Below are 22,391 nucleotides of genomic sequence, written 5' to 3'. Positions count from 1 at the left end.
CGCTTGTGCTGAAGAACCTACAGCTCTCCACCCAAACTGGTGCCTTTGTGAACTGATAGATCACATGAGGGGATATCACTTAGGACCATTGTAGAAAACTGTGAAATGAACTGGCTCAGTGAGAAATGAACCAGCACCTGAGCCTCACGAGCACCTTGCTCCGTTAGCTGAGTAAACAAGGTGCCGGCTGCCTGGATTCACCAGACAGCCCAGGTGCCAAGTCCCTGTGTGACAAACAGGGAGTTTTCCAACTGTGGAGCAGCTGGAGATGGAGAAGCTGAAGCTCACCTCCTACAAGACAACTGCTACTCTCTGTTTGCAACTAACCAGACCTGCCAACACTTTTAACAATGAGAATAAAAGCTCAGGAGAAAACAACTGAAAAGAGGAGGAGACAGGCCCTCAGCTCTCTTGGATTTATTTCAGAATGACTGGGCCTCCAACAAGATCTCAGAGCTGCAAAATATAATCTAGAATCTCTAAATAGAACAGGTGAGCCTGACAGAATTTCACTGTGGAATACCCAACCTGAATTGTCCTGAGCTCTGGAAGTAATCTTTCTCACTTGGTGTTGAAAGGAACTTTTGGCTTCCCAAGATGATCAATCCCCTTTGGCCCTGATTTGATGGGTGAAAAAAAACAGGGCCACCCCTAGTCTGGGTTCATGGCCCAGAGCAAGTCACACTGCTGTTTTCTGCACCAGGAAAGCCTTCACACCCCTTTCTACTGCACAGACTGAGTCATTCAAGGCTCACTCCCTCTATGAGGACTTCCATGATTTCTACAGCCCTCATGAAATGCCTTCTTTTTGACTCCCTATAATACTAAAGGGTGGTTCCCTGGATCATACCACTGGAACTTAATCTCATCTACTCTCAGATAAAACACCATGTTTTAGGAAATTATTGAGTGATGTGGGAAATGGGAAGAATGCAACTTTAAGCAAAAATGCAGGATTATAAAACTGTAACCACAGTAGAATCCTACTTTAGTTTAAATATATAAATAGGAAATAATCAAAATTAAAAACATCTAATATGCTGCCCCCAGAGAGAACCACTACAGATATGTGACAGGATCATGGACTGTTCTATATTTTCTTCCTTACATTTTTCTGCGTAGTTCTAATTTTCTACAGTAATTTCAACCACTTTTCTGACAAGAAAAATAGTGATGCAATTTATAGTGTTTGGACCTTTTCAAACTGCCTGCTATCCAAGACAGTGCTCAGCAGATGATAGTGTGGAGAGCTATATCCAGCACCTAGGTGTCACCTAGGCAGGGGGCTGATGACAGCCAGGGAGAAACTTTGGGAAAAGCCTGTGTCTTTTCATCTTTGTGTCCCCAACACCTAATGGTACCCCACACAGGACCAGCTACATAATTTACAAGGCCCAGTGCAACTGAAAATGAAAATTCGGGACCCCTTGTATAAGAAATATTAAAATTTCAAGATAACAGGAATAGCACATTCGACCAAGCCTAGAGCCTTCCTAAGTGTAGGGCCTCTGAAAGTGCACAGATCCCACGCCCACCGAGGCGGCCCTGGAGCCCCACACAGTGCAGGTGCTCAGCAAACATTTGTTGAAAGAAAAGAAAGGAAAGATTGGTAGGAAGATCCCAAACAAAAACTTCCCAATTGTGCTTCATAGGAAAACTATACTCAACCAGATTTGAAATTATGGGAGAGTATGAAGTCATACATAGATAGAAGGGCACACTGTTCCAGAATTTTCCCTGACAGTCTACATTTGAACTACACTGTCCTGTTATCCTCATAAATATACCTGTTTGATCATAGTCCATGGTCACAATTTTTGATCTGGATACCATGATCACTCTATCTGTAGAAGAAATAAATATTTTCTCTTCCGTTCAAATAAAGTATTTGGTTCTGGCCAATGCATCCTCCCTCCCTGCTTTCCCCCCAACCTACTTTTCCTCTTATAACCCTTTAAACTTGGCAAGAGAACTCTCCCTACCCACCCTTTCCTTCCTGCACCCCCTACACACCCATCCTCAGCGCTCCCTCTGCCTTTAATGCCAGCCAAGCAGACACTGAACATGAGAGGGTGTCTGCAGCGGATGTGAACAGCCCTCATCCTAAGCTCCTCCGCGGTCCTCCTGCGCAGGCCTGGCCGGAGCCCAGGAGAACTGCAGTTGCCAGCTCCAGGGAGCCCTAGCAGCCTAAGAGGAGACACGGCAGCCAGGGGTCATCACTTATCAAGGGAAAATGAGACGCCTTGTGACAATTTACCAGATGGAGAAACTGAGCCTTTAGGTGGGAACCTGACCCTTGGAAGGGGAGAACGATGCTTGTCCTCTGTCCCCAGAGCCACATCCCTGCCCTCTGACGCTAAAGGAATATGAAAAGCCTAACACCCCTTTGCGCACATCGGAAACCAAGCCAAGTTAGCAAATGTCTAGCATCCTCCCCAGTCAGCAGGCGTGGTGCTGTAGTAATAGTAACGACATCCCCTAACGCGTACTGAGTGTTCTGCTCCTCTTAACCTCTGCCACATGTGGCAGCCCATTTTGATCCTCAAAAGGACTCATGATATAAGGTAGGACAGTTATTACAACCCCATTTATAGCTTAGAAAACTGAGACACCAGGAGAGAAGTGAACTACCTAAGGTCAGAATTTCAGCTAATGGTGGGCCTAGGACACACTCGTGGCTCCTACTATGCCGCAGTGATTGAGGCTGGGTAAATGTTGTAATTAGGTCCCGTCCAACGGAGGCCAGGGAGGTAGACAGGAAGGATGAGGGGTGATGCAGCTGACTTAGGATTTTTCTGGACATTTTCCATTAATAAATAAGATATAAATAATTTACCATTTGTCTTGCAACTTAGCAGCTACTCAGCTTTTAATTAATTGCATAAAAGCAGGAAGCTTGGCTGAAAGGGGAACAACCAAATTCTATTTCAGTTTGGAATGAGGAGAGGTTTTATTTTACTTATTTATTTGCTTAATTTGAATATAGCATTTCTGATGGCCTGGGGACCCTTTTGAAACCAGATATGAAGCCAGACCTTGACGAGCTGGCTCAATTCAATTCAACAAGTGTTAAGAGTATGTTCTCTGCCTGGGTCTCAGGGTTGCAAAAAGATGATATGTTTATTTGTTTATTGTCTGGCCCTCTTACACACATGACCCAAACACACAGTAAAATTAGAAAACCTGAACACAGGAGCCCTGTCGCTCTTGTTCAAGGTTGAATCCCCCATATCTACATTAGTACCTTAGTAAGCACTCAGTTAATGTTGGTGGAAAGGAGAGAGGTAGGACAGAAAGACACAGAATACTTTATAAACACTGTGGCCTCTATTTGAGAAGCTTTGACACCCCCTCCCACCCCCAGCACAAGGTGTAATAGATTCTGGTCACCAGAATGCATAGTGTGCTGCTGAGAGACTCTGTCTTGTTTCCAGGTCTGTCCCCTCTGTCACTCAGTCTCCTCTGTCACCCACTGCATGAGGAGGGTCACACTCACCCTCCTTTCTCAGAGGAGGACAGTTTCGTCTTTTTCAAACTTTCTGTGATGTAGGAGGGTGGTGAGGCCAGGACTGAGTCATATCAGCAAAGCCAGTATCTGAGAAGAATGTCTGTCATCTGTCCCAAAATTTATCTAGAATCCATAATGCCATTGGGGTGGAGGGGTCACTAAGCCAGCCTCAGAGGGACACGTTGGTGCAGACAAAGGGCCCAAGCGGGAGCTGAGAGCCGACCAGACAGGCCTGTGCTGCCACCCTGAAGCTGGAGCGGGCACATGGATGCCTCTGTGGCCTCCCCGAGCCACACAGTCCAGCATGGGTGCTTCCTGGGGATTAATGAGGCACAGAAAGGGATAACACCTCAACCATCAACCCTGGCCAGCCATAAATCCTGAAGAATTGCACAGCCGAGTGCCTGTTCCTGCTATATAAAGGTGAAAATGCATTTTTAAAAAGCCTATGGATTTTTTTTAATGGACAATTTTATTGGTACCCAATGGGCCTTTCCATAGATCGACTACCTCAGCCTGGGGCCCTGGCCCTTTACTCCTTGTAACGTTCCTTTCCTCCCTCTTCATGCAACCTGCATTTTGTCCTTTGCTCTTAGAATATTGAAAAATACCACATAAACTGAAAACACTGAGATGAAAGAGAAGCCCAACCAGCTTACAGGAGCCATAGCCTGAGAACAGGTGCCAGCTCTGGAGGTGGGCTCAGTGGGCAGCCAGACTGGGGAAAATCAAGAGTGAAGACTGCCATAGTGCTAGAATCCTCACTGACTTCTTTGATATTGAGATCCCCAATGTAACTGTTTCCTGGTGGAGGAAGTCATTTTAGTCCATTAACAGAGAGTTAGGGTTGGATTTGGGGTTGGGGTAGGGGGTAGGCCAAGGGGCTCCGCAAGAGGAATAGGAGCAATGCTTTGGGCAGTCATGGGAGCTGGAGTTTCTGAGGGTCCACTGATTATTAGGTTACCCCTCTTGGGTAAAATACAGACCTACTCTATCACTCAATTTTTCTATTGAAAATATCTCTTTCGAGTAAGTTCCCTCAGAAAGTCACTCTGAGGGGACAGAGTTAATATTTGAACACCTCAAGGAGGCTTTGCAGAACAGGGTTCTATTCTGAGTGTGAGGGATTCCTATTATAAGAAATTCTGTACATTGACTAAGCTAAATGGCCTCTACATCATATAAACCATAATCCTCCTCAGTGCACAAAAGTCCAAAAATAAAGACCAGATGTCTTCAAATTGCTGACGTTGGTTGAGCTGGTTCCACTCTCTCACAATGATTGCTAAACCAAGCTTTCCCTGGACGCAAAGCTGAGGATTTCCATCATTGTATTATTGGCTTTTTTGCCACAATTTTCCTGTTCACATATACAGGCACCCTTTTGGCCCCATCGGGTCCAGAATGGAGTTTTCCACTCCTTAGAAGATGCATCTGCAGAAGCTCTGTTGAAATCCATTAAGTACTTGTGCCTCTCTCAGCAGACTCTTCTGGCATCAAAGAGCCAGTTTCTCATTAGCAGCTGGTTAGAACAGTGGGGCCTCCACCAGCGACTTGCTCAAATTCTGTTTCCCTCAGAAAAACTTTGTGAAGATTCTGCCCCAGGCCAGCTCTCCCAGCAACCCCTCTACCCTCCAAGGCCCCAAAGTGTGTTGGGAGGCCCATGATTTGTGTAGGCCAGTGGGGGGGAGGGGGGGGCAGTTTCCCCATTTCCCGTTCTTCTGCTGGCTGAGACTCTTTCCATAAGTTTCCAAATGGTATCAGGTAGTGCTGAGCTGCTTCCTGCTTCCTGTTCTCATGCCTTTCTCACGTGCACTTGCCCTACTAGATGATGAGCTTCTCGGCCGTGAGAACTACATTTTATAATTCCATCTTATTTTTGCCCTCAACTCTCACAGGCATCAGCACATCAAAAGGTTTTACTGAAGCGTTTGTTGACTGCATAATTCTAAGAAGGGAGGAACAAAGCGAAAATGAACTGTGACAACTGGAAGCTGACTCCAGACAAATAGGTGTGTGCTTGTGTGTGTGTGCTATGTGAGTTTGCTTGTATACTCACTGACCCCATAATATTTATTGAGCACCTACTATGTTCCAGGTAGGATGATGGGCATAGGAATACAGCAAAGAGCAAGAATAATGAAGTCCCTGTCCTCCTTAGGACTTCCTATGGCCCAGTTTGCTAGATCCTTGAGCTTCATGTTGCCTGTGTGTTTTTGTTTTTGTGGGTTTTTTGGGTTTTTTGGCTGAAAAGGAATGGTGTGTTTGGATATGTCTCGTGTAAAGAAAAGGTATATGTGTCCTGTAAGAATATGTTTGATTTAGGTTCAGAATACAGAAGTCAGAAAGGAATGTTTATCTCAAGCCTGGAGGAAAAGGCAGTACAATTTACATAGGCCACAAAGGACCAGTTGGAGGGACCTGAGAACTGGGTGGAATGCTGTCCATATACACTCCAAGTGCCGTAAGAAACAAGCCTCTGCCTCCTTCGAATCCAGCCATGAGTCTAATTTAGGACAAGATGGAATTGTCATCTAATCACATTGAATCCTTTCCAAAAAATCTATGAGGCAGTTACTATTATTATTTCTATCTTAAGCAAAACAAAGAAATTAAGGGACTTGCCCAAGATCACATAGCTATTAAGTGCCTGAGCCAGAATTTAAACTTGGGTTTATCTGTCTCAGATTCCATGCTTCTGATTGATATTTTATAATTAAACATATATGTATTCTTCTCATTTCATATGATAGAGAAAATACAAGGCTAAACAGGTACCCATTGAGAGAGAGGGCTGCAGTTGCCCAAGTGTGCTTACCTTAACCCTCAGCACCTCTAGCATTGTAGATACTCAGTAAATAGCCATTGAAAAAGTAAAGCAGTTTTATAATACAAGGACCTGTCCTCAGATATTTATAGGTTGGGCACACACAAGTCTAAGTCCCATCCCAAGATGCTAAAAAGGTAGAATATAGACTTTATGTCCACTCTGAAGTGGTCCAATAAGATGTTTTCCATATTGGAAGACTTCCTTATTGTTCAGTATAGGTGAGAATCAACCCAACACCATTAAAGCTTTTAGTCTTCTCTCTCTTTTCAGGAAAGCTTGAGTGAAAGACTCTGGGCTGCAAGAGAAGATGAGAATTTGGTTTTAGCAGGGGTGATGACAGAGATAATGTATGGAGAGAACCAAATTAACCCAAAAAGCCTCTTGCTGCACCTGAGATGCTGTGTTGAGCAAGCACCTGCCTTTCACACATGGTCTTTCCTGTTGGGCCACTGGAGCATACCTGGAGCGCTCTGATTACACAACCTCAAAAGGTCTAGAAACCAGATAGGTGGGGTCAGGTGGTGGTACCAATATATACAGATTTTAAAACCTTTAGTTTTAGCTTTTGGTTTCTTTGTTTATATGTTTCAATTGTGCTGATAGGTTTGCAGTGAGCTAGCTAGCCACCCAATTCCATTATTTCTTGGAACCAACAGCCGTACCTTTCTTAGGTGACTTTAAGGCTGGAGTTTTAAGCGATCACTTGGCAGAATGAAACTAACCAGCCACGTGACTTCTTCTGCCTTTTATCAAATTATAATACATATGCAGACAAGTGCATATAAGTATACAGTGGAATGAACTTCACAAGTTGAATACACAAACTGAACGTGCTTAGTCATCACCCTAGGAGCCCTCCTTGTGTTCTCCTTAGGTCTACACACCCTTAAGGAGTTAAAAACGCTTCTGGCTTCTAGAACCATAGATTAGTTTAGTTCGTTTCTGTACTTTATATAACTATTCACACAGTGTGTATTCTTTTGTGCTTGGCTTCTTTTCTTCAACATTATTTGTTGAGATTCATCCACATTATTGTTTTTAGTTGTAGACCATTTATCTTAATTGCTGTATATTACTCCATTGTGTGAGATGTGTCACAGTGGACTTGTCCTTTCTATTGCCAGTGGGTATTTGTGTCCTTTCCAGGATTTGGCTATTATGAATAGGCTACTATGAACATTCTTGTACAAGTGTTTTGGTGCGTTTCTATTTGGTATACACCTAGAAGTGCAACTGCTGGGTCACAGGTGTGGGCAGATGCCACCAGACACTTCTCCAAGATGGCATTTTCACCTATGATTTTCACCCTCCAGCACTGGCCTCGTTATCACAGAACTTGAACAGAACTAACTAGTTAGGGACTACACAGATGCAGCCCTAGCCTTCCTGAGGATGCAAGTCCCTGAAGGGCATGAAGTCCCTAAAATTCTCAGAAGTACCTTAGCACCTATAGATACTCTGAAACATGATCTTCCCCCAGGGAGGGAAACAGGCAATTGGGGGACAATTCCAGGCTGTTGGTGATACAGATTCCGAGATAGAAGAGTTATAGGCTTGAACTTGGTTTTGCTTTTGGTGGGGGGAGGGTTTCGTAAAGTCCAAAGCAATTACAAAGAAGCCTTTGCAAAAGAGATGGAGGTTGGATCAGAGCACTTCTGCTTTCCACACACACCACAGCAAAAGTCCCAGGAGGTCCGTTGAAATAGAGACTAGTTGGAACTCTTTACAGTCCCAAAGAGAAGCCATCCTAACGGTCTAGTTTCCAAAGTGGAGCATAAATCACAGCTGTGTGGAGCTTTGAACATCTATCTTTTGTTGCTAATCTCTCTGTTCTGAAAGGGCCAGGGTGGGGGATGTATGAAGGCATGCAAATCAACAAACAAGTTCCAGACAATGGTTCCTGCCCTTGCCAAAGCTGTGGTTGTGTTTTTTAATAAGCTCATTGGGATTTATTCTTGTTACTGCACTTTACTCATTAGCTCTTTAAGTTGGGTGCCTCAGGGTGGAGGCCCCAAACCTCAGTATTCTTCTGAAGGGCTCACTACCGAAGGAGGGAGGAGTGCGGGTGGGGTGGGGCTTGCTCACGGCCTCAGCAAGGTGCCACCTGCCTGGATCTCCTTCCCAGGAAGGAGGTGGGAACCAGCACTCAGATGTAGGACCTGACAAGCGAGGCTTCTGCAAGAGTCTAGACAAGAGTGCTTCAACACGTGGATTTCTGGTGCTGCGGGAAGTCCTGGGCTTTCAATCAAGCCCCTCCCAAGCATCCTCCCTTACAGTTTTGGCTGGTTTTCCTATGGTCGTGGGTGGAAAAGCATTGGGAAAATACCCTTTGACTGATCAAAGTTGCAAAGTTACAAGGCTCTCATCATTTCCTTTGGCATTAATCTGGTAAAAAGCTCACCTACTACAGGACTTCCTATCTAATACCATGTGTCCAGTTTTTCTAAGTTCCATCACGGCGGTATATTATGAGTCATGTTCTTCAAGAGGTTTACTCAACCTCTTCATAAAACCATGACGCCAAATTGAAGCTTTACAAGAATCTGCTACACTTAACACTGGCTGCTCCCCACCCTTTACCATAAGGACATTCTTTTATGTTTATTATACTATTATTATATTACACTAATGAATTACCCCCTTCCTGGGAACCTCAGTACCTTCCGAAAACAATTTAAACCACTCGCCCCCCTTGTCAAGTCTCTTCACCACTCGGTTTCTGGCAGCATTTCCTCCCTTGTTCCAGCTTTCTCTCCTATGTTATTCCTACACTTGGACAAAGTACATTTTCATTCCACCTCTTCTACTTCATTCATTTTATTCTACCATCCTGGCCTATAAGGAGAACAAACTGTCTATTCCCTAAATGCCAACTCCCTATATCCAGCTACTTTCCATCTCGTCTATGACTTTCATCTTCCAGAATAGCTATTCTTTTTCACTTTCTGATCCCTAGAAGAACAGGAACCTGACTCACTGCCCCTCATCATGGGAAGAAGATGGAAATGAGCAAACGTTCTGCAGCTGGGATATGGTGAGTGAATGACTCAGTGAGAATTGTCCTTCTATTGTGTGATTAAATAAGACACAGAATATTACATGTTGTCAAAACAAGACAAAGTCATCACAATCTAGATTCATGTGGACGCTACTAGCTTGTCCGTGTCCAGAATGGATGGGGAACCTGGTACTGTCCCTGGCCAATGGAAAAAAACTTAGACAAGTTATGAAGCTAATGTTTGTTTTTTCATCTTTGCAAGCAGCGTTTCTTCACTACTGTGGGCTGATGAGAAGGTAGGGTTATTCAGAACACATAGAGCACTTAAGGAAAGAGAGCCCAAAACACTAAAATCTCAACGATGATAAACATAAAACTTGTGTCCTGCCAACACCAAATGCAGTTTTTCCAAGATACAAATTTCATGGATAAGTTCAGGGAACCAAAGGGACGTTTGATCATTTAGCTATGGAGTGAAAGCTGGTTCTGGATCCAAATGCTTTCCTCAGATCTTCACAATGAACCCCTCCCTCACCCATTACCCCTTGGGTAGCTCCTGGTGTCAGATTCAGCCTTCAGAGTCTTGAACACAGGCTGTCTCTGCAGGTCTTACTAAGAAGAGAAAAAATGGCAGAAACCAAAGAAACAGGTGAGCTTTTCTTTCCCCACTCTGCCACCTAACTGGATCCAGTGTCCTTCCCTTTTATAAAATTCTGCCCCCAAATGGTGCTGCACCAAACATGTGCCTGCAAGGAGGCGTGAGGGCGGGGGGGGGAGGAAAGTGGAGGGTGCATGGTTCAGGTCATGGAAACGGGTTCTTTCAAAAGCGAGAAAGGAACCCTTTAAAAAAAAGAAAAAGCCAGATCTGAGCCTCTGTAAAATGGCATTCGATCGAGTGTCTTTCTTTAAACATAAACAGATGTATAGTGTCCACCAGCCCTCCATGAGAATAATGCCTGAGTACCTAATGGCACAGTGCAAACTTGCGTTGTCTACATAACTATAGTCAAGATAATCAAATTCATTCTTTCATTCCACTCACATGTGCTCTGTGCCCAGAGGCCATGCTAAGTGCCAGGATGCTCACATAGGTAAGAGGCCTGGGCCCTGGAGGAGCTTATATTTTAGTGGAGAAGAAAAATAACAAAGTATTGTAAAAACACTATGAGGAAAAAGGAAAGAAAGGAAGGAAAGAAAGGAGGAAGGGGAAGATAGGCAATGAGACAATAATGCGGAAAAGAAAGTGCCTAAATCTACCTGGGGAGTTCTTGAGTGATTTTAGTGGATGACACTAACATGAATAATTAATAGCAGCATTAGCAATTATCATTATTTTAATTTTTATTGATGGACCCTAGTGAATCTGGGGTGACACGTAATGGTATGAATAATATGGGTTAAGTACATTAAAAGAATCTTTTTTTTTTTTTTCGGTTAGAAGGTTCCTTGCTTTATGTGAAACACCAAAACCAGGTAGTGAAGAATTGTGGAAGGTGATTTTCAGTGGTGAACAGATGGTCGCTGGACAACAGAATCCCTGAAAAAATTGCAAGGAACCCAAATTGTGTGTCATATTTTATAAGAAATGCTTAAAATAATAAAATATTAAAATTAGAAGGGGCCCAGACAGACATCAAGGCCAATATTTATTACATATTTTATTACATGCATTTGTCTACCTTTCATCTGCTCTACTAGTCTGTAAGTTCTTAGAGGATGGGGCTGTGTCTTCTTTATTTTGTATCAGAGTACAAAGTAAGAAGCAGGACCTCAATAATGTTTTCTGAAGGAAGAAACTAAGAGGTTATCTATTCAACTCCCTTTTGTTTTAAAGTTACAGAAACTGAGCACAAGAGGTAAAAAGGAATAAAGGCCAAACAAAACTTGTTAATAGGAAAGACAAAGCTGAAACCAGGCCAAGTTATTACCCAACACAACACATATTTACCCTAGAAAACTGTACAGGAGGACCATTTTCATTGCTTAGCAAGGACAAAAAAAAGTAACTAAAAACAATTAGGAGGATCTTCCCCTTGGCCTAATATTGGTTTTATCCCCATATACCTTCTACCATAATGTTGACGGTGGTGATGGTGATGATTTTCATTTTCTGTCTGTCTTTGGTTACCACTGATTGAATTTTACCTTAAGAGTTGCAGTAAAATGTTAAGACAGTAGGGGAACTAAGTTTCTAAGAGTTTTCATATATAAAGAAAAAAAACAAAAAGTTAGGTCATGATAATAGTGGTCTCAAAACATCTTGGCATACATACAGTCCTTCATCTAATCCACTCAGGGCAGAAGTGTTTATTCTTATTTTACAAGTAAGAACACTTAGTCTCCAGTGATTACCCACACTCACATAGCTAATGAATGGTGGAAATGAAGCTCCAGTCCAAGACTTTGGACTCCAAATCCACTTGGGACTTTGCCTAACACAAGACAGGGCCAAGGGTAACCAGCAAAATCCAGCAGGTGAAAATTAAATTTCCTTTATGGGGAAACTAAAGAACTAGAATCAAACAGATTAAATTAAACTATTTTGTGTCCAGCTCCCAGAATTAAAACTGAATCCTAAACTTCAAGCTCACTCTCTACAGAGGGCCACATACTTACCATAGAAAACTCTAGGATAGGATCATTTTCATGGCTTAGCAAGGAGGAAAAAAATAACTAAAAACAATTAGGAGGGCCAAGCAAGTAGAAGAATGTTTTGACCCCAGTTGGTGTGGAAATAAGAAAAGAAATCAGAAGATGTGAACCTTCCCTTGTGAGGCTCCAGTATTCATTTGTCAGGGTTAAATTTGATATTTACTCCTAAGTGCATATTACATAAGATTCTGAAAACACAGCATTTCTGATATGCCTATACTGCCAGAGTTTCCTTCTGGCTGCAGAGCTGTGCAGTCCCAAAGGCAGAAGGATGCTTCATCAAGAAGGAAGAAACTGCCTGGCCAGCATGGCTCAATGGTTGAGCATTGACCCAACCTATGAACCAGGTGGTCACAGTATGATTCCCGGTTAGGGCACATGCCTGGGTTTCTGGCTTGATCCCGGTAAGCCGTGTGCAGGAGGCAGCAGTCAATCACTGTCTCTGATCATTGATGTTTGTCTCTCTCCCTCTCCCTTCCTCTCTCTGAAATCAATAAAAACATATTTTTTTTTTTAGAAAAAAGAAGGCAAAAACTGATTCACCATATTGAATTTCTGAGTTTTAGAAAGTTTTCAACACTGCTGTAATTTAATTCACTATATACTACTGAGCATCAGATATATACAAAACACTACCCTAAGTGTAACATAGAGTCTGAAGATAGAAAATCATGGTCCCTGCTCTCAAGGAGTTATTGTGTAACAGGAGACATTAGGTATGCTTATAAGACACTGTAAAATAAGTTAAAGTTCCATAAGAACCATCACAGCTCTCCAATAGACAATTTGCCTCCAGCCAAGTACAAATACCATCCTACAGGTCTAGACTGAATTAGTGCTGACGTTAATACCTGCTATAACAAGGAGCACCGAGAATCTCCTGACTGAGTCAGAGTCTACCCCAAAATCAAGGTTCTCTTCTTTGAATCTGTTTGCCCTTCTGCTTTGGCCTGCTCCACTGTCCCTGACCCTTTCCTACTTTCTCCTGTCTACCCACCAAGCCTTTAGGCCACCAGTCTTGCCTTGCCCTACCCTGGAAGGTCTGTGCTCTCTTGATTTCTCCCCGTCTGCCCAGGTTAATCCCACTTGCAGACTGTGACACAAGACACACATGCCCATGACTCTGTCAGACTGCTCATCTGGCTGACTGCTGACCCTTGGCCCCCAGATCTGGTTTACTCTCAGAACTAGCTCTGCCTAAGTCTTTTCAACCCACACCTAATCCCTGTTCCATACTAAACACTTTCACATAGTAAGTACATTGATAGGATCTTAGAGACAGAGTAAAAATCACTGAGTAATAAATCCGATCCAGTTGTTTAAGAAGAGATAATGGAACTAAACCATTTGTGGGTAAAATGATTAAAGTAAAAGAACTTTTTGAAAATAGAATTCATGCTCTTAACCATAAGAATGATGAAAATCACCAAATTTAATACCCAAACAAGAAAAATGTGTGTTATTATATGGAAGCAGCTACTTCCCGAGAATTTTTATCTCAAGGTCCCCATAGATCATACAATTGTGTATCTAAGAGCTAGGAAGGACTTTAGAGGATGTCTTGTTGAACCAGCACTCAGTAAAAATGTCTCCTCTCAATCACTCTTGTTAGGTAGGGAGCTCTTCAACCTCATTCATCCGGCCCACACCTATGGGTCATGTTCTGTGAGCCAGTTTCAGTGCTAGTGCAGGAGATATAAGATGAGCCCAGATCTAGGCCTCAAGAAAAGGTACCAAGGCATCTTTCTTCAGGTCTTTGGTACAGTTGTTCCCAATACTGTATGGGTTTTCCCCTTCCTCCTAAATTCTCTAGCACGCCTGCCAGACCACTGCTAGTCCACCTTCCTTCCCAGGCTTACGAGAAAATGAGAAATTCTAGAGGTGCCGGAGGGCCTGGGGATATCCGATCTTGCCTTGGGTCCCAGTTTTTTGCTGGCACCACTGAACTGACGCTTGCTGAACGAAGAGGCAAGTACGGTAATCCAGATTAGAAATGACGAGGGCCTGAACCCAAGCAAGGAGGTGTGACAAAGGCAGGGAACTAGCACGGCGGCATTTTAGAGAAAGAATTGGCAAGACCTATGGATAGTAGAGACTAAAGAAGGACGCTGAATTTTGTGCCTTTGTGTTAGCGTCTCTGTATCAGGTCTGCCTGGGTGAAGACAGCGGTGACAGAAAGGCTTTCCAGACCATGAATTATTATAAAGAGGATGACAAAGTGCTTCTTCCTGCGGGTTATAGATTTTCCGTTGGCTTTTAAACAGGCAGCATCGACCATCTCCCATTTGAGATGGCTCGATGTAGGCTCATTCACCCTTAAGAAAAGGAAACACAAGTATCATTGCCCAGTTCTTTCCAGCCTCTTTGTTGCATCTTTGGGCTTCACTCCCTGTGTTAAAACAGGCGCATCATGTACTGATGGCATTCGATCCTGTAGGACCAGTTTATGAGCATTCTAACCACTGAATTTCTTCTTATATGAGTATATAATCTACTCGTTATTATTCTTTGCTCATTGCTGTATGTTGAATACAGGGAGTAAGTATTAGGGCAGTAAATGCATTTTAAAAATTCTCCAACCAACTAATTTCCTTCCAGGCTTCAATAGGATGTGGGCACAAGGTGAGCCTAATTATTGCTACCTGAGAGTCTGCTATACATGAGCTACCCTCGAGGGGCCTCTCCTGAAGCACTTGATTAATCCCAGGCAGACTGTGTGATGGAAAATTCTGTGCTGGGTTCCAGGGGTCACACAAAGAAATGCATATGTGTCAACCCTGGAAAAGTATCTTCTGCATTCCAGCAGCAAACTGTTTTGGAAATGTCGTCCCTCAGAGGAGTTCATGCCAGACCCAATTAAAGTCGTGGCAAAAAAAAGTAGGACGATGACAAAATGGCCAGAAAGAACCATAAAGTGCTAGAACTACAAGAGATTAGACATGATCTGATCTAACTCCATCTTTCAGAATTGAGCAAGCCGAGGCTCAAAGAGCTAAAGCAATGGGTTAGTGGCATTAATGGGACTCTCTCCGGCTCTCCTGACTCCAGCTTCTGTTCCCGTCCTATCGTGCATCATCTCTTCATGGAACCCCAAAGCTGTGCGGAGCACTGCATTCTGGCTGAGACTCAGATATGCTAGCATGTGGAACTAGGCGCCCTCCTGTCCTGCACCAGGCTATTAAGGGTAAGTGTCATGGAATGTTTGTGAATACTTAGATAAGAATCTAGCTGCATCCTTTTACTGGTATGGGGCCCAGGACCCCCATGGGAAAGAACTTGAACTGTGTCCATAATTGAGGTCTAGACAAATGCAGACATTACTGATAGATTGGAAGGTCCCAAGGGAAGCCATGATCCAAAGAGTGACAATCAGGCCACTGAAGGAAAAGTTACCATAAGTGGGGAGAGTCTTGGGAGGGACAAACTTAGTATCATGGCCTGCGTGCAGGGCAGAGAGCAGTTATTCTGGGTACAGTCTGAGGCTGTCCTTAAATCATTCTCCATCTAGCCCCAACCAGCCTCCTGGGATGTCCATATGTCCAAGGCCGAAGAGAACTGCATAAAAACAAATATACAAAAGAAATCAATCACTCAACAGCGTCTGCATCTCTGACAAGAAAACGACCTTCACAGAGGCCTGGATGATGAGAGTGAAAGATTTTACCACTAGGGAGCCAAGCAGCTATGTCAAGGATGCCTATACAGGAGACAGGCATAAGAAGGGAAACAGGTTTCCTCACCGGCAAAAGCCTCAGAAAACAAATATAGGCAGAGATGGGGAGCAGACGGCAGCAAGAACACATATCAAGGGATGTGGAGGTTGAGCATAGGTCCTCAACTGTGCCAAGGCATCCAGACTCTAGCACAGCCAGCATGGCAGAGCAGGGCCGATGGCCTCGAGGTGACTATGGCAGAGCCACAGGCAGTGATGAGATGTGCCGTGTCAAGAAGAGTGCAGCAGCAGCACCCTGTGAACATCAACAGTAAGGTCGACCTGGGAAGGCAGTAACATGTTTTAACCAAGTCATAACATAGATCAGGGCAGGACTGTAGCTGGAACAGAGCAACTACAACATTGTAGGCTCTTTTCTCACTGCATGTTCCATACACTTACTACTTGTTTGATACCTAAAATAAGACCGTGAGTATCTGTGCTGCAGGTTGGGTTCCCTAGGAGGAGGAAGATTTCCAAGACAGCAAGTTATATGCAAGACCTTTGTTTAGAGTCCTCTTGGGCTCATACCTATGGGAACAGATGAAAGCAACATTGAACAGAGAGAGAAATTGGTCTGTGGTAAGTCACAACAAAATCTTCAGCTAACCCCTTGGGGAGCTCTGGAACTGGGATGGCCCTACAGAGTTGTCCCAAGTTGGGGAAAGGGATGAGCCTTCATACCCTTGGGTCAACCATGCGGATTACCTCCAGGAAGGAATTGTCACCTTGGATGAGGTTACATTTAGCAGAAGACAGTCTCTGGTGAGGAACTCTACTATAAGCCATCAGTTTCCAACTCCCGACAAATTGGGGAATGAGTGTTGTGGTCCTCACAGAAGGATCTGGGCAGCATACCACAGCATGTACCACAATTTATTATATAAATGAAGGGGACAATCTAAATTATATGTGACTCACCAACTTTTTGAGGATTCCTAAAGCCATAGGAAAGATGGTAAAGTTGAGATCCAGCCATTTGACAGACAGGCATAATTGATTAGCAGATTTAAGGACAAATTGTTCAAGTAGTATCAGCCAGAGTCTATAAACAAATAAGGACTTGGAACATCTAGACTCCATTAAGACTGTGAAAGGTTAACAAAGTCATTTAGTCCAAACTTCCCCCTCTAGAGACTCCCTGTCTGGTTGCCAGGAGAGACCAACTGCTAGTTTCCACATACCACTCAATAAGGAAAAAAATGCATTATGGATTTGTGGGCCTATGACTCACCTGTTTTCCACCTCAGAACTGTATCCAATAATGGAACTTCTAACTAAATAGAGATCCAAATATCAGCTTCTTAATGACCTGGAAAGCATTCAATGACCCTCAAAGCAGTGGTCCTGGTAAATACACTGGGGAATACAGCTTATAGCTGTTGCAGGTTGAAGTCTTCACTACATACCTTGGAGCCTACACACTCAGGTGTGTCACTGGAATCTACAGAGCAGACCCTGGGGACCCACCCCCATCTGGACGAAAAGCCTGCATGTTTGACTCACAGCACTCACCAGCCTGATAAAGAGGAAACATGGGCTCAAAAATGCCCCAGACTCTAACAAAGTTGACTAGTCTCTCCCAGAAGGAGGGAGAAGTAGGCAGATTGAGAAAAAGGGGGTAAAAGTATTGGTAGAAATGTCCCTCTCTTTGTGCTAACATGGGTCATAGAAGAGAACATCTAGAAATACCTGTGTCCCTCTACTACATCAAACTGACCTTGACTCTCCTTCCCATATGCTTCCTAAGCACACTGGACAAACCTCCATGACAATATTTATCCAACTATGTTGCTAATATATGTGGTCCTAAAAACACAGCTTTCTAGACCTCACCCCCATGAGCGGATTCAGGAGATCTGAGGAGAAGGCTAGGACTCTATACTGCTTGAAGGACACCCAGTTGTCCAAAACTCCTGCATGTTTGCCTTTGTTTCCCTTGCACTTACTAGAGGGTTCCGAAAAAATGTTTACTGAATGAATAAAAAATCAAACAGGAAAAAAATAAATGAGTTTGAGACAGTTAACATTAACAAATTACCTATAAGTCCTTTCCTTTTCAAAATAAACGGATCTCATTTTCCTCCCAACAGACCCTTCAGAACCCTGTCCCTCTGCTCTAAAGCACTGCCACTGTCAATATTCCTGCTAAAACGTGTGACTAAAGTCCGATTCGTTCTCCACATTGGTCAGTGCAAGGAACGATTACCCTCCTTGACGGGAACACAAGAATGCTCCTGACACAGGGTGAGATGGCAGTAAATTCTTTTGGCAGCCAAATGACACTGTTGGCCTACATTGCGCTCACATTCAACTAAAGCTTTTAAAAAACTACCCCCTGTCTTGAACAGAAGCAGCTGATTTTTAAAAAATTAATTGTAGCACTTTTCTGCTACCACTATTAAATTTCATCTTAGTACTTTCAGCTCATTGTTCCACTGTCAAAAGCCTTTTAAGTCTTGATTCTGTCGTTCAATATGTTAGCTGTTCTTCCCAGCTTTGTGTCATTTGAAAATCTAGTGAGAGGTTTTCTGGTTCTCTACCTCCAATCCAGTAATGACAGTGAGAGGGCCAGAGCCAGGGACCTGAAGAACACCATTAAAGATCTCTCTTTGAATGACACAAGTGTCTTAAAATTTTTTGAAGTGTGGCTACTGCACCAATTAGAAATCCACCTACCTGTGCTTCATTTGGGTTTCCACTTGTCAGGAAAGATATCACAAGAAGAACCTAATGGGCTAGAAAGAACTCAGAAGAGGAGACTTGAGCGTATTCCAAGCTCTACCTGCCATAAACTAACTGTGTGACATTAAGGGTTGTAGTCCATCTTTCTGGTCTTCCTTTTTCTCTTATAAATTAGGAATCTGACCTAGGTGATCGCTAAGATCCCTGCAGTTCCACAGTTCCTGGTATCTTGGTGACATACAAAGACTTTCAACACTAGTAAACCCCCCAGAGAGTGAAAGAAGTCGCTTTGGCATGACTTGTTACCAGTCAACATCTACTGGTTCCCAGTATAAAGAACATACTTTTCTAAGTTCCTAAAACTATTTGTCTAATAATCTGTTCTAGGTGCAGTCCTGTCTCCGTTCACAGGAAAATGGAAATCAATAGACTCGGATACTAGACTGAGGTATAGAATTCTGGGAGCGGGCATGGGGTTAGGGCGCCACTTCCCTGCCAAGCCTTGAACATGGTCATGCACAGATCCAGCCTGAGCAGTTGTGTGAATGAACATCCAAGTTTCCCATCTGTAATGTCTGAAATCGATACTTTCCATTATAAAAGTTAAGATGCGTGCCTCCCTCAGATTTTTAGCAACACGGCGCTTTTCCATTTTCTCCTCAAAGATTATTAGGGGCAGTTCCATGCACACATTTCCAAGTTCCTGACTTACTGCCCCTTGGTCTAAAGTCCTGAATATATGAGAAGCAACTGGATGCCCTCTTGCTCTCACTTACTCATCTCCATCCTTGGGTCTGTACTCAGCCTTTCTGTTTTTTAATCCCTTTTTCTCTGAGAAGGGAAAATGGGGAACACAGGAGCTAGGTGGGCCTCTTGTCCTCAGGAACTGTCCACAGGGCCTCACCTACCTTTAAATAATGAAATAGTCTTATAACATTTTTCTTGCTCCCAAATACCATTATTTCGATCTTCATTTTAAATGTCCCCCTCCTCCTTTTTTTTTTTTAAGTCTTTTGGGATATGATAATCTTGTTGGGTAACTTTAAAATGTACATATAAGAAAAAAAGACTGAACCCTTATGGAAGCCGAGTTGAAAAGCAGAGGAACCGTTGAGCAGAAAGGAGGAACTCTGATGTGGGTGAGAATCAATCAGCTGTTTGAGGCCATTTCCAAGTCCTTAGAGAAACCCCCAGGAGATTAAATAACACAGTCTCTGAGCTTCAGAGGGCAGGCCAATAAAGAAATGTGGCTACATGAAATGAAGTTCATTCAGTGCTCACAGAATAATAGGCATTTAAAAAGCAATCAAGGACTTTCTTCTAAAAAACAACTAGCTTAAAGTTTTATTGTATCTTTGCTCTGCAATTTTATTTATGAAAACAAAATAATTAATCAAATTATGAGTTGTTGTTTTTTCAATAAAGTTACCTAATATAAAAATTTTTTTTCATTAAAAAAGATACCTTAATACAGAATAAAAACCGCAGGATGGTAGAGTCTAGTGTTCTATCTCTGACTCTGTTTCTCAAAACTAAAGGTTTTCTACACAGAGTTCAGTCTACTGTCGACAAGCTCCATCAGTGACCTACTATAACTATGCAAAAAATAAGCATAATTTCTAAAAGAAGTTCATTTGCTAAGAAGTGAGTCTAGCCCCTTGTAAGTTATTTTAGTATGAACCGTCACAAAGAAGTTAACTATGTAAAAGACAGGATTCACATTTGGTATCCAAAAGGTTAGATAGCAATGAACTAAAAGAAAACACCAAAACTTAGAGAGATTTTGGTTGTTTTTCCTTACTTTCTTCTTCCTCTTGCAGCACCTAAAGGAGATGATTGCAGACACCTCAGGGAGATTCTAGGGGAGATAGTTTCCCATTCTGATCCCAGATTCCAGAAATGAAAGAGTTTCAGCATAATATTAGATATTTTAACTTTTAAAGTGACCTCAATTAATTTTTCTGGAGCATGTAGCTGCGCAGAAAGTTTAGAATAATATTTTATTTTAGACCCTTCAGAATTTAAATCTGTTCCCCTCAACACACAAGAACAGAAAAGCAGAAGACAGAGCCACAGAGAAGGCCAGTTGAAGACAGAGGCAGAGATTGAAGTTAAGCAGTCGCAACCCAAGGATCACCTTGGAGCCATCAGAAGCTGGAAGTGTCAAGAAAGGATTCTTTTCTAGAGCCTTCAGAAGGGGCACAGCCCTCTGGACACCTGGATTTTAGACTACTGGACTTTAACTATAAGAAAATACATCTCTATCATTTTAAACCACCAAGTTTGGGATAATTTTGTGCAATAGCCACATGAAGCTAATACAGCAGGTCAGGAGACTAACATGAATTAGGCAAGTTTCAAAGACTCAAGTTTCCCTTTCCTTTCTACCCAGTATCATCCCCTTCCCCCATCTTCAAGGCCAGCAGGGCCTGGCCAAGTCTTTTTCACATCACATCACTCTCTGTTTCCATATTACATCTCCTTCTCTGGCACTTCTACCTCCCTCTTTTGCTTATAGATACCCTTATGATTACACTGGGGACATCCTGATAATCCACTATACCCTCCCTATCTCAGGGTCCATAACTTAATTACATCAGCAAAGCACTTTTTGCCACGTAAGGTAACATATTCACAGGTTCCAGGAATTAGGATGGGGACATCTTGGGGAGAGAGGAGGCATTATTCTGCCTACTACACATAAATAAAAACATGCCTATGAATAAATCTACCACAAAACTAGGTGACAAGAATTTCCACAAATCACAAAATCAAAAGAGAGAAAGAAAACCAACAACAACCAGCATGGCATCAGCATCTCCACAGAGAAAGCAGAGGAAAATACCAGGGTGTCTGATGCACCTGAAAACATCAGAACTCCAAAATCCCCAATAGAGAGTCACTGAAAAGGGCAATGGGCCAATATGAGATCAATAGCTGAGCTGAGAGTGTTTCAATGTTCAGGGTGAGAGCATGGAATAAACAATAAAGTATGAAGGGGCTGGATCGGTCTACACTACATGAAATCTTGAAATTAACACACTAAAATGCTCATCCAGGATAAAGCCCAACAGTAAGGAGAAATCCCTAAGAGCCTATACAAATAGAGCAAGACAGAGAAACAGGAGCAAAAGGGGTGGAGGCGTAGGGGAAGACAATCCCAGTAAGTGTGAGGACATCAATCACTGTGCAAATAATACAAGATAAAGCTCATTAAATTGGAAAAGGTATCGTGGCCCATCCCACCATCCTAAAAATATAGAAAAACTCATTTCGTTTAAAATGAGGAACAAAGTTCATGATCAAATCCTGTTATAAGTTTTAAAAAGGAAATAAAGAGCAGAATAACATTCTTTTAGATAGCAAAGGCATGCAAAAGGTCATGTCTATAAAGCAGATGAAAACTGTGACCTAATATTTCAAACTGAGCTTAAAATCAATTAAGAAAATGATGAAAGAAAAACACACATCGTAATCAGAATTCTTAGAAAAGAGAATATGTAACTAAAAAAAGAATTATAAATAAAAAAATGTAATTCCTTAGAAAAAAGAATATGTAACTAAAAAAGTTATTATAAATAGAAGATTACGTAATTTCAGTATTACAACTAAATTAGAAGGAACCAATTAATGGAAAAGAGATAAGATAAACAAAAGGTGAAAAGAATAAAACTTTTAAACTGAAAAATAAACAGGTTAGAAACTTCAATGCCAGCCAAGATGGAGTAACAGAGGTCAAATTTACCATCTAGTCTGAAAAGGAAAAAAAATGCCCCAATGTACTGCTTAAAGACAGTTTCCAGGCCACAGTGCACATTGGAGGACCCAAGAAGATCCCAGAATTGGGTAGATAGATGGAGTTGGGGAGATAGAGCTGAAAATCTCGGGAGGCTGAGGCAGCCAGAGTTCACAGGGAAGAGTGCTAGACAGGAGTGGGAGAGAGAGATTAATTTGGAGATCTCCAGAGGGGCCCCCTTGAGTTATCATCTGAACACTGATCACCCCA

Source organism: Miniopterus schreibersii, assembly GCF_964146895.1.
Source record: "Miniopterus schreibersii genome assembly, chromosome: 19".
NCBI classification, from domain to species: Eukaryota; Metazoa; Chordata; class Mammalia; order Chiroptera; family Miniopteridae; genus Miniopterus; species Miniopterus schreibersii.
The sequence above is the reverse complement of the archived record's forward strand: the minus strand, read 5'-3'. Positions refer to the sequence as shown.